Raw genomic sequence first — 16,228 nt, 5'->3', positions numbered from 1 at the left:
ACTGCCTCTCTTTCTTGAAACTTCTCCACTCCTTGGTTTTGTTCTCAGTGTCCCTTTCTCTGCATCTTCTCTTCGTCTCCATCCTTCTCTCCCTCCACCTGCCCCAGAAACGGTCACCGAACACCCAGTTGCTGGGTGATCTCTTTGCTCAGATAGTTTGAACCACCTCCTAAATCTTTTTTTTTTAATTTAATTTATTTACTTTATTTTTGGCTGTGTTGCATCTTCGTTTCTGTGCGAGGGCTTTCTCTAGTTGCGGCGAGCAGGGGCCACTCTTCATTGCGGTGCGCAGGCCTCTCACTGTTGTGGCCTCTCTTGTTGCGGAGTGCAGGCTCCAGACGCGCAGGCTCAGCAGCTGTGGCTCACGGGCCTAGTTGCTCCACGGCATGTGGGATCTTCCCAGACCAGGGCTCGAACCCGTGTCCCCTACATTGACAGGCAGACTCTCAACCACTGCACCACCAGGGAAGCCCCTACCTCCTAAATCTTGATGCTTCCCCAACTTTGTCTCCATCCTAGAACTCTCCCTCCTTCTTCAAAATCATCCAACTAACCGTGCACTGGACTTCCCCACCAGAGTCCCCCATGGCATCTCAGACTCAACATATTTCCAAGGGATCCATCATTCCCACCCCCATGCTCTTGATCTCAGTTGGTAGAATTTCCACGCAGAGCTAGTATCTCCCCTGATAACAAGTCAGTCATTCTTGTGCATGCCTGATTTCCTTAAGAGCAATCTAAATGCTTTGACTTTATTCAAGTGATGCAATTGGATTCCTCTGAGGCATAATTATTATTCCAGGTACATGATTTCTGTAATGGGATAATTGGCTGCCTCTGCCCCTAGAGAACACCTGAAATAAGGAATATGTGCACCTGTGTTTTTAATCAAAGTGAAACATAATAACTAGGGGCAGTCGAGAAGCACAGTAAATGTGTCAGTGGTGCTTCTGGTAAGTTCACGGTGGTGAGTAGCTGGACTGCATCCTTGTGAGTGAGTGAGAGGGCCAGACAGGTGGAAAACAGAACTCGGAGGGACTTCAGGCCTTGACAAGGACATGATTTTTGTCCTGAGTACAGTGACAAACCACTGGAAGTTTCGGGAGGGGGTTGTGGGATGATCAGATTGATGTTTTAGACAGTCACTCTGAGCTGGGTGTGGGACAGGAGTAGATGAGGCCAGAATGGAGCCCAGACTCCTGATTCCGATTCAGTTGGTCTTGGGGGGAGGGGGAGGCATCAGTGAGATGTAAAAGTCCCCCACATGGTTCCAGTACGGAGCCAGGGTCCTGGAGGTCAAGCTCCGGAAGTGTGGCCCCCAACCCACGACTGCATCCCCAGAGTTTCTCACTCTCACGCCAGTTCACACCCAGCCTCCAGCACCAGCTTATGGCTCCAGCACCTGCTCTAGGAAGTTGAAAGCAGCCCTTCAGCTATGCCGGGTCCACAGTGCGAAATGTCACCGTGCGATATTTCTGTGGTGGATGTTCTTGTACACCTGGGAACTGGACAGTTTTGCTTTTTGTTTATTTCAACTTCAGTGAACCGACAGCCACTTAAGAATGTGCTCATCAAGGTGTCTGGGCTCTGTGGACTATTTCCTCCCCAAATTCTATCCCTGTTTCACTCGAGGTCCAAGCGGAGTATTAGAGCCACAGTTCAAAGCAAACAACATTGACGATGTGAGAGATAACCACACTGAAGATGCAGAAAAAGATAATGTGAAATTCCCTTCTGCATTGGGTATGTTTTTTTTTTTTTTAAAGAACATGTTGGGGGTAGGAGTTTATTAATTAATTAATTTATTTTTACTGTGTTGGGTCTTCGTTTCTGTGCATGGGCTTTCTCTAGTTGTGGCGAGCGGGGGTCACTCTTCATCGCGGTGCACGGGCCTCTCACTATCGCGGCCTCTCTTGTTGCGGAGCACAGGCTCCAGACGTGCAGGCTCAGTAGTTGTGGCTCACGGGCCTAGTTGCTCCGTGGCATGTGGGATCCTCCCAGACCAGGGCTCGAACCCGTGTCCCCTGCATCAGCAGGCAGATTCTCAACCGCTGTGCCACCAGGGAAGCCCTGGGTATGATTTTTAATGAAAGTGATCAGGCATTGAGAGACCTGCGGTATCAGAAACATGCCTTCAATATGCTTCTGAGTCAGGGCTTGGCTGCCACAGAGATGTAGCCGATACGAGGAATGCAGCACATGTCCAGACAAGTCTGACTCAGTGGATTTGCCAGTGGCTGCTGTTGCCTTTTGTTTCTCCAGTGAAGGCTTGTGTGCCTGGCTCTGGCCTGTTCACAGCCTCCTAGACCACACGCCTGCCTGGCTTCTTCAGGACGTCATGCTCGTGCACAGTGATTTGAAAGGAGAACTAGATGAATGTGTCCAAAACTACCTCCTTGGAAAAGTTAAAGTAATAAAAAATACAAAGCGTGGGAGATTGATTTGAGGCAGAATCATCAGAGCGGCTGTGACGTGGCCGGCTCCTCGCTGGCCGTCATCCAGGAGGACTAGTGGACGGTAGGATGCCTGGTGACCAGCACCACCAGTGCTGACCCTCGCCTATAGCTCCTCCCGTGTTGTGAGGGGGATTCAACTGGGGGCTGCATTTCAGATGGGTCGTGCTCCCTTTTCCAAGCTCAGAGGCCTGGAGGGAGCTACTACACCAATAGTCACCTACCATTGCTGGAGGATCGTTTGCCATGAAGAGAAACTATTTCATTGAACTTGGACAGTGTGACAGTGGCATGGATATCTGGGGAGGAGAAAATTTCGAGATATCATTTCGGATTCGGATGGGTGGAGGTAAGCTCTTCATCATCCCTTGCTCTAGAGTTGGACACATTTTTGGAAAAAGGCGACCGTATGGTTCTCCTGAAGGCGAGGATATCATGACATGCGTGATGAGACTGGTTCATGTTTAGTTGGATGAATATAAGCAGGAGTATTTTTCCATAAGACCTGGGCTGGGGTCCAAAAGCTTTGGAAATATCAATAAGCATGTTGAATGGAGGAAGAAGTTGGCTTGTAAATCATTTAAATGATATTTGGATAACATTTGCCAAGAGAGGCAGATACCTGAGCCCAATGCCAAACCCTAGCAATCCATTTTTATCGAAAGAAGGTCAAAATGCCCCAAGTCCTTCAATGGGAAAGGCTCTGTCACCTCCAGATCAGTAAGTGTCTGGTGGCCCAGGGCTGCCCAAGTCAGACGAGAGGCCTAGGAGTGCTTAAGGGATGTGGCTACAGTGACCCTAATCAGCTCTGAATTTATAATGAAGAGCATGAATTGATTTTAAATAATCTCCCTTTGCCTGGATATGTCGGAAACTCATTCATCAAGTGCTCATGAAGTGTAATGGATCAGGGGCAGCCCAGCAATAGAATTTTGGGAAGAATAATTGGCTGTACCAGGTGCCAGGTGGACAGTGCCTAAGAGTGGTCGATCTACCGAGTCACAAAGGCTATGTTGCTATGGCAACCTGTGGTGGCAGCTCCTCACAATTTGGAGAGTTAAGACAGACGCTGTGGCTGGAATGGTGATTCATCGGTGATTCATCACAGTTGTCCTCCTAATGGAGATGCCTGAGAAGATTAGCAAAGGGGAGACAGCAGATATACTAGAGATTGGAGCACCAAGTGACCATCAGAAGGTGAAGAAGTATGTTTCACCAAGACATTAAGGTCACTTCTGAGCTGCCGTTAAGGAATTTTTTGCTTATGACAGAAAACAAGAATACAGTTTTAACTCTATTAAAGAGTCAAGTTTGTAGAGAAGGGCAAAACCCAGGAAACTGACATGCCTATTCAAATCTATTTACACTTCTTTTTAACCCATTTTAATAACGGAATGGCATTTATCTGATCAGAAACTTGTTATGATTTCCTTTCTTAGAAGACTTCATAGGAGATTGTTAATTTTTTCCACTTCTATTACCATGTTCTAAATAGATAATGTTAAACAGATTGCATCCACATTACTTTCAACTCCAGAAGCATCGTGTATAAGATTATATTTAAGAGGCAGTTAACTATTATAAAGTATTTTGATGAATTATGGTACTATTTACATTTAAAGGATCCTTTTTATTATTAAAAGATAATAATAATATGGAGCTGGGGTGAAACTTCCTGCACTATACTAAGTCCTCCAAAACCTGAGACCCCGCTGTGGCCCCGCAAGAAAGATTCACGCAGCCCAACAGCCACAGAGAGCTCACTCCTCACGGGGGCAGCCCGGTTCTCCTTCAGGCGGCTCTGATGGCTGGAAAATTCTTCTTTCAAAGACCAAACCTTCTCCATTGGTTCAGCCTTGCCCTCTGCACAGAGTAAACATTCCAGTTCTTTTAACAGCCACACCCATGAGCTGGTTTCAGGGACTTCTGTTTCCTTCCCTTTTATCTTCCTTTTCTTTAATATATAATGCAGGCACATGGGAGGAGAAAGTGTAAAAGTGAGATGAAGGGCAAATCAAACCTTATCTGCCATACCTCCAGGCTCTGGAATCCTCCCCCCAGAGATAATCACGTTACCACTTCCTATCTTTTCAAGAGAAATTATGCATTTGCAAAGTATACACATTCTTTTAGACAAAAATATTACATACGCTATTCTGCACCTTGCTTTTCTTAAACCTAGTAATAAATTTTGGAGATGATTTCACGTCAGTATTTAAAGCCGCACCTGATTCTTTTAAAAGCAACATAGGCAGTTTCATAAAAACCATATTTCATTAAACTAGTCCCCTGCTGATGGACACGAGGTAGTTTCCAATCTTTTGCTACTACAAACAAAACAATCATGAATATCCTTGCATTGCATATACCTCTTTGTACAGGTATCTGTGTGATAGATTTAGAGCAATGCAATTGCTAGATTGAAAGATACGTGCATTAAAATTTGTAATACACATTGCCAGATTGCCATCCAATGTAGTGGTACCAGTTTGCTCTCCACCAGTAAAGTATGAGAGTTCCTGCTCTCTCTCACGCTTAGGAGATGAACTAGTTTGTAATGCCCTCCTGGAATTGTTTTGCCCTGAACTGAACCCATTGTTTCTGTGTGACCAGTGACCTTAGTGAATGTAAAACATCCTCTCTCTCATTCCAGTTACTCTACTTCTTTAAAAACAAACAAACAAACAGAGCCTCAACACTGAAGCTGCCATTGTGACCAGGGCCACATCACTGACATTTAGTCACTAAGCTCTGTTCCACAGTGTGCCTGCTAAACCAGGTTTCTCCCTTTTTGTGCCTGGGCTTTGGGATTTTTGTATGCAAGTTGCAGAAGTGTCCATTTATCTGTGTATTCGTTTCCTTTTGCTGCTGTAACAAGTTACACAAATTTGGTGCCTTAAAGCAACACAGATTTATTATCTTCCAGCTCTATTGTTCTGAAGTCCAAAACGAGTCTCAATGGGCTAAAATCAAGATATCAGGTTTGCGTTCCTTCTGGATGCTCTAGGGGAGAATCCACTTACCATTTCCAGCTTCCAGAGGCTGCCTGCATCCCTGAGCTCCTTTTTCCACCTCAAAGCCAGCGGCACAGCATCTTCAGTCTCTCTCTGGCTCTGACCCCCGCTCCGATCGTCACATCTCCTTCCTTGACTGCCCTGTTTCTGTCTTGCTTCTTTTAAGGACCCTGTGATTACATTAAGCCCACTTAGGTAATCCAGGATAATATTCCTGTCTTAAGATCCCTAACTCAATTATATCTGCAAAGTCCATTTTGCCACTTAAGGTAACATAACATATTCACAGGCTCTGGGGATTATCTTTAGGGAGCCATTATTCTACAGACCCCAATCTGCATTAAATATCGTCTTGTTAAGGCTAATTTCTTCAAAGGCTGCTTGGACATAGATGTGCTTTCAGGGAGGGTCTGGGTATAGTCGCTTCTACAAGGATTTTTTTTCTTTTTTTGAGTATAATTGCTTTACAATGTTGTGTTAGTTTCTGTTGTACAAGGAAGTGAATCAGCTGTATGTATACATATATCCCCTCCCTCTTGGACCTCCCTCCACCCCCATCCCACCCATCTAGGTCATCACAGAGAACTGAGCTGAGCTCCCTCTGCTATACAGCAGGTTGCCACTAGCTATCTATTTTACACTAAGTACCAACCAGAACATAATGTTGAGCTGGGCATCCTTGGGGCTAGAGTGAAGAATTACAAAACAACTAACAGGTGGATCTGCGCTTTACAGTTTATAAAGAGCATTTACATCCATTATGCATTTCCCATTTCCCACTGTCAGGTAAAGAATCGGCCTGGAGCCTCACAGCAGGTACAGGTCAGCGAGATGCTTCAGGCTCCAAAGCTGTGGCTCTTTCCACGGCACCAGCTGCACCAAAGTTGTGCTACCAGCCCACACGGAGCCTCCAATAAAAGTCCTTGAGAATTCTTTTCCTCTGTGGGTTTCCAGAGCTGCCCGTTCCCATAAGCTACCCATCTGGGTTGGAGTAAAAGTTCCTTTTTTTACCAGTTTCCAGAGCTTGTTCTCACACCTTAGCCACCCAGAACTCACCACAGCCTCGTCAGCTGAGCAGGGCGGGCCTGGGACAGGCTCGCCACATCCTTGATGGCACCAGGGAGATGGAGACCCAAAAGGATGGGGACTACGGCCAAGGGTCACAGGAGACGCAAACCCACAGGGCTCCTCTCACTGAGCCATACTGTCTCTTCCAGAGAGGCTGCCCTGTAAAGCTAGCATTTCCAAAACCCCCGAATGGTCTGACCTTCACTCCAGAGGACATTACGGATTTCTTAGAAATTGGAGGCTGAGTAGGGAGCTAACATACATGGAGTACTTACTGCATGTCAGCGCTTTCCAGAGACAGCTCATTTAATCCTTCTAACAGTTTGGGTGTTATTATCACCACTTTTTTTTTTTTTGCGGTACGCGGGTCTCTCACTGTTGTGGCCTCTCCCACTGCGGAGCACGGGCTCTGGACGCACGGGCTCTGGACGCACAGGCTCAGCGGCCATGGCTCACGGGCCCAGCCGCTCCGCGGCATGTGGGATCTTCCCGGACCGGGGCACGAACCCGTGTCCCCTGCATCGGCAGGCAGACTCTCAACCACTGCGCCACCAGGGAAGCCCTATTATCACCATTTTAATGATGGCGGCTCTGAGAGGTTAACGGTCACAAAAGATGGCTGATTCCAGAGCCCATGACTCCTCCTCCCGCCCACGCTGGAGGATGAGCTGAGGAGGACGCCAGGTTAAAAAAAATCTAGCACCTGCTTGGTGAGAGTAAAGAGCCCTCGAACGCCCTGCGTAGGCTTTGCAGCTGGCTGGATGGAAATGAGTGCAGCTGGCGGGAGAGGCTGGGAGGGAAGGTGCAGGCCAGCTGTGCCCTGGCTGGTGTCCAGCGACCTGCAGCCCTGGGAGCAGGTGCTGGAACCCTCCCTGGCCAAGAGAGAGAGGAGGTCCAGGGAGTACGGTCAGGGGTGGGGGGGAAATGTCAGAGCCAACTGCCAGGTAACGTCACCGAACAAACACTAGCTAGAGAGCTAGAGGCTGGTCCAGAAGTGTTCTCAGGGCTTGCTTTGATTTTACCATTTGTCTGAGTTGGGCTTCATTTCCATATTTCCTTCAGCTTAGACCCCATCTGCTGCTCTGTTTGCCTGAGCCCATCGCTAGAGACACAGGCATGCAATTATCCAGCTCCTACGCATTTTTCTCGTTCTCTTTCTCTTTGAGTTTAATTTCCATCAGAGGCTCTGCCTGGAGTTTGCTTAAAAACCTGCAATTATGAGGAGACAGCTAATGAGACCAGGAGCAAACTTCTGCACTGTGCAGCTATTTTTTTAATGAGATAAACAGAGAAAATGTCAAACAGAGGAATTTCTACGTTGCTCCCATGACTGAAAGGGTCCCCAGCGTTGCAAATAAACGTGCTGCAATTAGCACATGTCAGGGGCCAGGGAGTGGGTTTCGTCCCTGGGGTCCTTGGGCTTCTTGACCTTGCCTGAGATGTGTGACTGGATCTTGCCTGGATGAAGATCCACTGTCCAATGCTCCCAGGTCCAGAGACCCTTTTGGTCACGGTCAACAGAGATGCACCCTGGAAAGGCCACTGAGTGTGGCGACAGAGCTCTGACCTCAGCTACTGCACGGCTGCCTTTCTAAGAGCGGTTTGTTTTCCTCCCCAAGCACATTATGGGGTAATGAATGGGTCTGTGGAAATTGCACACAGCGTGTGTCATAATGAATATTTTGACTTGGAATACAGCATTCTCAGCAACTCCCAGTGTCTGCGGAAACTCAAGAGGGGGCAGAAAACTCTATCGTGAAAGCGCCACTCACGCAGCATAGCTAATAATGGGAATTCAGGAGCATTTATTTAGTGCCTGCTGTGTACCTGTCTCTGGGCTGAGCACTTGGGGTACAGAAATGAGTAAGATGCAGCCTCTGTCCTAATGGAGAGAATCGGAGAATTAAAATGATGCTGTACCCAATGAAGTCCCCCTCCCCCACCTCCCTGCACCCAACCCCTCAGGTCTAGATTTACCCAACGAAAAGGAAGGGTTGGCTCAAGGCTTAAGCTTTTTCTTGAACCAGCACCTATTTGAGGTCCGTTCTTCCTCCCCAAGGGGAGAACACTCTCCTTGCCCTCTTCCCTCCCGTCTGCCCATGGCTAGACCCCAGGGCAGGGGTCAGAGGTCCCACCCCAGCCCCTTCCAGGGCACACTTGGGAATGGCTCAGTGCCATGGTCCTCAAGCCTGGTCACACACTGGAGCTGCCTGGGTTGCTCAGTGACAGTGCAGATGTCGGGCCCTTTGACAGAGGTTCTGATGTGTGGCTTTGGGACTGGTCCCCGGAGTCGTGTTTGGAACGATGGCTCCAGGTGATTCTGGTGCCTGGTCAGGCTTGGGAACCGCTAACCTAGGACCAAAGTACCGTTTTGTCACTTCCAGCTGCTGGCAGGAGTCTCCTCCCTTCTCAGGAACACATTTCTCTCCTCTATAAAGATGCTTGATGATCTCTGAGGCCCACCCTGCCTCTGACCACCTGTGTGTCCACAGGCGGGCTAGCTGGGCACTGCCCACGACGCTGCCCTTCCTTCACATCCCTATGTCTCAGGGGAGAAGAGAGCCAGCGAACCTGGACCGGACGCGGGTCTCAGCCCCTCCACCTGCTTCCTGGGGACCCAAGCCGGGTGCCCTCCCCTCTCTGGGCCTCAGTCGTGGGTAAATCTGTGAGGAATTTCAGCAGATAACCACTCCTTTCTGTTTCTTTGCCTCGGGGAATTTTTCAGTGCAGAAATCAAAGCACCTTGAAGGCAAAGCCAAGAGCCCTGGGTGGAAGCTACCTTCGAGGCAGTGAGAGCCAGCGGGGCAGCTGTGGCGTGGGCTCTGGGGATGGACCCCGCCCTGCCATCACTGCGCAGCCCGCTGGGGGCGCCGGGGCTGCATGAGGGGCGGGAGGGAGGGTCTGCCCTGTGTCCAGCCTGCCTCCAGGAGAGTCTGGACAGGAGCTCACGCCGCCCCTAACTGCCAACTCATCCTTCCTCCAGCTCTTGCCAGTTTCTGTGGGAGCCGGGCTCTCCAGACCGGGGGAACCCACGAGGTGCTCCTCCTTGCACCACATTTCTGAAATGTCATGAAGAACCCAGGGGTAAGACAGGAATAAAGACACAGACCTAGTAGAGAATGGACTTGAGGATATGGGGAGGGGGAAGGGTAAGCTGTGACAAAGCGAGAGAGTGGCAGGGACATATATATATACACTATCAAACAACGTAAGGTAGATAGCTAGTGGGAAGCAGCCGCATAGCACAGGGAGATCAGCTCGGTGCTTTGTGACCACCTAGAGGGGTGGGATAGGGCGGGTGGGAGGGAGGGAGACGCAAGAGGGAAGAGATATGGGGACATATGCATATGTATAACTGATTCACTTTGTTATAAAGCAGAAACTAACACACCATTGTAAAGCAATTATACTCCGATAAAGATGTAAAAAATAAATAAATAAATAAATAAAGGAGAGAGGTTAAACCAGCCCATCACGAAACTTCAAGATAGACCCTCCCCATGCCTTTGTTGGCCACCCCCCACCATTTACATCCAGCTCCGCGAGCTCTCAGTACCCCCTTCCTCCATCCTCCCTGTGCTCCAGGCTCCCTTCTCAGCTTCCTGTGGGTGAGGGGATAATCTCAGGGTTAATCAAAAGGAGGCTGTCAAAAGCTGCTTTCACATCAAGGTGCGAATGACAAAATCACACACTAAACTAGGGATTCTCTGCGTTCCACAGACCGAATTTAGTCCATGAATTTGGTGGAAAATGTGGTCCTTGTTTTCACTAAAAAATTTAGCATTAACTTCAATTATGAATGAGGAGTAGAACATAGGGGTGTTAGCCTATAACTCTGTCACCAGTGGAGATCACAGGTAACTTCACATCACTTTACAGTTGATACAGGTACTCGAAATCTTATTTAGGCTCATCTTTTGAAATGATGGTAAATTCTGAGATTGTCACTATTCCTTGTTATTTAATGTGTTGATAACAAAGCACATATATCACTATACTGCAAACATATGTAAAAAATATTTTGGCAACTACATTTTTAATACGATTGTTTTCTTTCAAAATCTTATGTATTCATTCTTTTAAAAAATGTTATTTAGAGGAGCCCATAGAGTTCACGGGCTGCCAGAGAGCCCATGGCACATAAAAGTTTAAAGACTCCACCTCTAAATTTATCTTAAGATGAATGTCATCCTATTAGGAAAATTTTGAGCAGTATGGAAAAGTGAAGAATTTTCGATAATGGTGAGAGAAGATAATTTTGAGAATTTGTCAAGATTTCCGGGAGCTAGAAGAGATCTTAGAGATATATAGCTTTACTTGTTAAATCAACCTTATTCAGCTTTAATTTACATACAGTAAAATGCACCCATTGTTTTACGTGTGCTAATTGTTTAAAAATCGTGGCTAAAAACAAATAACATAAGCGTTACCATCTTAACCGTATTACGTGCACAGTTCAGCCATGTTAATTATATTCACGTTGTTATGTAAAATTCACCCATTAAAAGTGTGCAGTTTGACTAGCTCTGACAATGTACTCGAGTAACCAGTCATCACTACAATTAAATACACAGTATTTCTATCACTGTGTATCACTGTGTATTTCTATCATTCTATCACAAAACATTCCTTTGTGTCTCTTTATAATGTCCACTACCCCAAACCCAAGTAACCATTGATCTACTTTTTGTCACTATAGACTAGTTTTGTGTTTGTTTTTTTTTTAGAGTATAATTGCTTTACAATGTTGTGTTAGTTTCTGCTGTACAACAAAGTGAATCAGATATATGTGTACATATGTCCCCTCCCTCTTGGACCTCCCTCCACCCCCATCCCACCCATCCAGGTCATCACAGAGCACTGAGCTGAGCTCCCTCTGCTATAGAGCAGGTTGCCACTAGCTATCTATTTTACACATGGTAATGTATATATGTCAAACCTAATCTCCCAATTCATCCCACCCTCCACTTCCCCCCCCACCCCATGTCCACATGTCCGTTTTCTACGTCTGTGTCTCTATTCCTGCCCTGCAAATAGGTTCATCTGTACCATTTTTCTAGATTCCTCATATATGTGTTAATATATGATATTTGCTTTTCTCTTTCTGACTTACTTCACTCTGTATGACAGACTCTAGGTCCATCCACATCTCTACAAATGACCCAGTTTTGTTCCTTTTTATGGATGAGTAATATTCCATTATATATATATATATATATATATATATATATATATATATACACCACATCTTCTCTATCCATTCATCTGTCAATGGACTTTTAGGTTGTTTCCATGTCCTGGCTACTGGCTATTGTAAATAGTGCTGCAATAAATACTGGGGTATATGTGACTTTTTGAATCATGGTTTTCTCAGGGTATATGCCCAGTAGTGGGATTGCTGGGTCATATGGTAATTCTATTTTTAGTTTTTTAAGGAACCTCCATACTGTTCTCCATAGTGGCTGTATCAATTTACATTCCCACCAACAGTGCAAGAGGGTTCCCTTTTCCCCACACCCTCTCCAGCATTTATTGTTTGTAGAATTTTTTGATGATGGCCATTCTGACTGGTGAGAGGTGATACCTCATTGCAGTTTTGATTTGCATTTCTCTAATGATTAGTGATGTTGAGCATCTTTTCATGTGTACGTTGGCCATCTGTATGTTTTCTTTGGAGAAATGTCTTTTAGGCCTTCTGCCCATTTTTGGATTGGGTTGTTTGTTTTTTTAATATTGAGCTGCATGAGCTGTTTGTATATTTTGGAGATTAATCCTTTGTCCTTTGCTTTGTTTGCAAATATATTTTCCCATTCTAAGGGTCATCTTTTCATCTTGTTAATGGTTTCCTTTGCTGTGCAAAAGATTTTAAACTTAAAAAAAGTTTAAACCTAAGCTTTTAAACTTAATTAGGTCCCATTTGCTTATTTTTGTTTTTATTTTCATTACTCTAGAAGGTTGGTCAAAAAAGATCTTGCTGTGATTTATGTCAAAGAGTGTTTTTCCTATGTTTTCCTCTAAGAGTTTTATAGAGTTCGGTCTTACATTTAGGTCTTTAATCCATTTTGAGTTTACTTTTGTGTATGGTGTTAAGTAGTGTTCTAATTTCATTCTTTTACATGTAGCTGTCCAGTTTTCCCAGTACCACTTATTGAAGAGGCTATCTTTTCTCCATTGTATATTCTTGCCTCCTTTATCATAGATTAGGTGACCATTGGTGCGTGGGTTTATCTCTGGGCTTTCTATCCTCTATCATGGATCTATGTTTCTGTTTTTGTGCCAGTACCATACTGTCTTGATTACTGTAGCTTTGTAGCATAGTCTGAAGTTGGGGAGCCTGATTCCTCCAGCTTAGTTTTGTCTGTTTTTAATAAATCATTTCACATACATGAATATACCCCAATCGTTTTTCCACCTGTTGATGGATGTGTGGGTTGTGTTGAGTTTTGGATTATCACAAATAAAGTTACTAAAAACATTGCTATACAAGTCTTTCTGCAGGCATGTGTTTTCATTTCTCCTAGGAAAAAACCTAGGCATGGAATTGCTGGGTTATATGATAAGTGTATGTTTACCTTTATAAAAAACTGCCAAACTGTTTTCCATCATTTTGCATTCCCACCAACGATGTATGGGAGTCCCAGTTGTTTTCCATTCTTCACAATACTTGGTATTCTCAGTCTTTAATTCCAGCCATTCCCTGTGTGCTGGCATCTCATCATGGTTTTAATTTGCACTGTCCTGATGGCTAATAATGTTAAACATCTTTTTGTGTGTGTGGGTCATGAGCGAATGTTCTTTGGAGGAGTCTGTCTAAATCTTTTGCCTCTTTTTATTGGGTTGTCTTCTTATTTAGTTTGGATACAATTTTTTTTTTTTTTTTGCAGTACGTGGGCCTCTCTCACTGTTGTGGCCTCTCCCATTGCAGAGCACGGGCTCCAGACGCACAGGCTCAGTGTTCATGGCTCACGGGCCCAGCCGCTCCGCGGCATGTGGGATCTTCCTGAACTGGGGCACGAACCCGTGTCCCCTGCCTCAGCAGGTGGACTCTCAACCACTGCGCCACCAGGGAAGCCCTGGATACAATTCTTTTGCTAGACACATATATTGCAAATGTTTTTCGCATTCTGTAGCTCATCTTCATTTTTCTTCATGGTATTTTCAAGAGTAGTGTGTTAAAATTTTGATGTGGACCATTCATCAGATTTTTATTTTATGGTCGTACCTTTTGCATTCTATCAAAGATATCTTTGCCTGCCCCAGAGTTGCAAAGATTTTCTCCTATGTTTTCTTCTGGGAGTTTTATTAACATATTTTTAGTCTTTACATTTGGGTTGATGATACATTTCAAGTTAAACTTGGTGCACCACATGATGTATGGGTCAAGGTTTATTATTTCTTTCTGCATGTGAATGTCCCGATCTTTGAGCACTATTTGATGAAGAGAACATCCTTTCCCTGCTGACTTGCCTTAACACCTTTGTTGGAATCAATTGACCATGTGTGTGTGGATCTATCTCTGGACTCTCAATTCTTTTCCACTGACATATGTCTAAACTTACACCATAACTTTATTTTTAAAGATGAAAAATTTAGAGCTGAAAGAGTAAAAAGCTTTGTACGAGGTCGAACCAAATAAGTTAGAGGCCAGGATGAAATGTGACTCTTGTAAATATTCATTTTTATTCATTTTTTTCATTTCCACGGGCATTATCAGCACTGCCCACAGTGGCATTCACAGACCATTGTGAGAAAAAGCCACCATCTGCTAAATATTCATTTTTAACTCTTGTTGGAAGTCAGCAAAGAGGGACACAGTAAATCGCCGTGGGGATATTGATGCTGGGAAACAATGCTTCGCTGGACACCGCTTCCCAGCCTTACTATGGGGTCCCTGCAGAAGTGAGAGGCAGTGGGACTGAGAGAGTTGGAGCTGGCTCTTCATGGAGCAGCCGTGTGACCTCACATGAGCTGCTCCTTCCCTACTGGTTGAATCCACACGGTCTGGATTCTCTAGAGAAACAGAACCAGGCACATATCTTTGTATGTGTATAAGGGAACATCATAAGGAATTGGCTCATGCAATTATGGAGGTTGAAAAGCCCCCACGATGTGCTGTCTGCAAGTAGGAAGGACGGTGGTGTAATTCAGTCCAAGTCCAGAGTCCTGAGAACCAGGGGAACTGAGGGCAGGAGAAGGTTGATGTCTCAGCTCAAGCAATCAGGCAGGAAGGGGCAAGTTCCTCCTTCCTCCTTTTTGATCTGTTCAGGCCCTCAGCAAATTGGATGATGCCGCCCACGTTGGGGAGGGTAAACCCATTTACTGAGCCCACCTATTCAAATGTTAATTTCATCCAGAAACACTCTCACAGACACACCCAGAAATAATGTTTAGGGCTTCCCTGGTGGCGCAGTGGTTGAGAGTCCGCATGCCGATGCAGGGGACACGGGTTCGTGCCCCGGTCCAGGAAGATCCCACATGCCGCGGAGCGGCTGGGCCCGTGAGCCGTGGCCGCTGAGCCTGCGCGTCCGGAGCCTGTGCTCCGCAACGGGAGAGGCCACAACAGTGAGAGGCCCGCGTACCGCAAAAAAAAAAAAACAAATAATGTTTAGCCAAATATCTGGCATCCCGTGATCCAGTCAAGTTGGCACATGAAATTAACCATCGCAGTTCCTCAGCTGTAAGATGCGGGTAAGAATAATACGAGCCTCACAGGAGTATTGGGGGATTGAATGAGGTGATGCTTTGGAAGTATTTAGTGGGGCATCTGGAACACAGTGGGCGCTCAGGAGACTGACTCTTCATACCCTTAGGCTTCATGAGGGTCTTTTCTCCTGGGGCTGACCCTGGAGATGTCCCCTTGTAGCAAAGGGAGCCCCTGTTGGCCTGGGCATCCCATTCCCAGGTACAGCCTCCGCTTTCTTCCCTGTTCTCCTGGGGCTGGGCTGTGACCCACACGCAACTCCCCTGAGGGCACTCCAGCCCTCCTCCACGCAGCTGGGTGTCAGCTCAGCCCGATCAGAGCAGTGGCCTGGACCCCACTCAAGAGGATGTCTCCAGAGCCCACCTCAGGCACACGCAGGGCAGTGATGCGTCATGCATCACGGTCATTCTCGAGGCCTCAGTAGGCCCAGTGAGGTGGGGACAGGGACTGTGGGTCCTGAGGGGCTGTTGGGGAGGCCAAGCACCACACAGCACCTGCTGCATCATGTCTGGGTCTTCCTGCTAAAATCCCTGGACTGAGTGTCAAGCTTGAGACTGCCGTGCAAATCTGCTCAGAAATGGATAAGGCTGCAGTGTTGTGGGCACGGGGGGTGTGGGGGAGTGGGGTAAGATAAAGGGGCCCTGGCCTAGCCCCCTCACCCACGATGTCTCCCTCATGCCTGCCTTTCCTAGGAATTCCTCCCAGGTGAGTCCAAGATCCCCTTTCACAGGGACAGGATGATATCTGGAAAGATAAGTCCAATATTAGCCTCCAATGTTGACTGAACTGTTAATCCTGTGTCAGGTACCATTCTAAGCACTTAGAACACGATGACTCCACAGGACTGCAAGACAGGTATTACTGTTATCACTAGTTTACGTATGAAGAAACAGAGGCACAGAGAGGTTAAGTCATCTGTTCTAGGTCACACAGTAAATTAGTGCCAAGCTGGTATTTCATCACATGGGCTCTGGCTCTTAGACATTGCTTGA

General features: G+C 46.3%; 1 non-coding gene and 1 pseudogene across 1 annotated transcript; one reads left to right on the top strand and one right to left on the bottom strand.

The window, feature by feature from the left end:
- Positions 1-1,264: 1,264 nt before the first annotated feature.
- Positions 1,265-16,228, top strand: LOC111172581 (polypeptide N-acetylgalactosaminyltransferase 11-like; annotated as a pseudogene).
- Positions 14,222-14,302, bottom strand: LOC115801539 (small nucleolar RNA SNORD35). The gene has a single exon (XR_004021839.1). It is a non-coding gene; the product is annotated as a small nucleolar RNA SNORD35 (small nucleolar RNA).

Source organism: Delphinapterus leucas, chromosome 16 (genome assembly GCF_059928025.1).
Source record: "Delphinapterus leucas isolate spDelLeu-1000000601 "Yukka" chromosome 16, BTC_Dleu_Yukka2, whole genome shotgun sequence".
In the NCBI taxonomy this organism is placed as follows: domain Eukaryota; kingdom Metazoa; phylum Chordata; class Mammalia; order Artiodactyla; family Monodontidae; genus Delphinapterus; species Delphinapterus leucas.
Note: the sequence above shows the minus strand (reverse complement) of the source record. Positions and strands in the feature narration are given on the sequence as shown.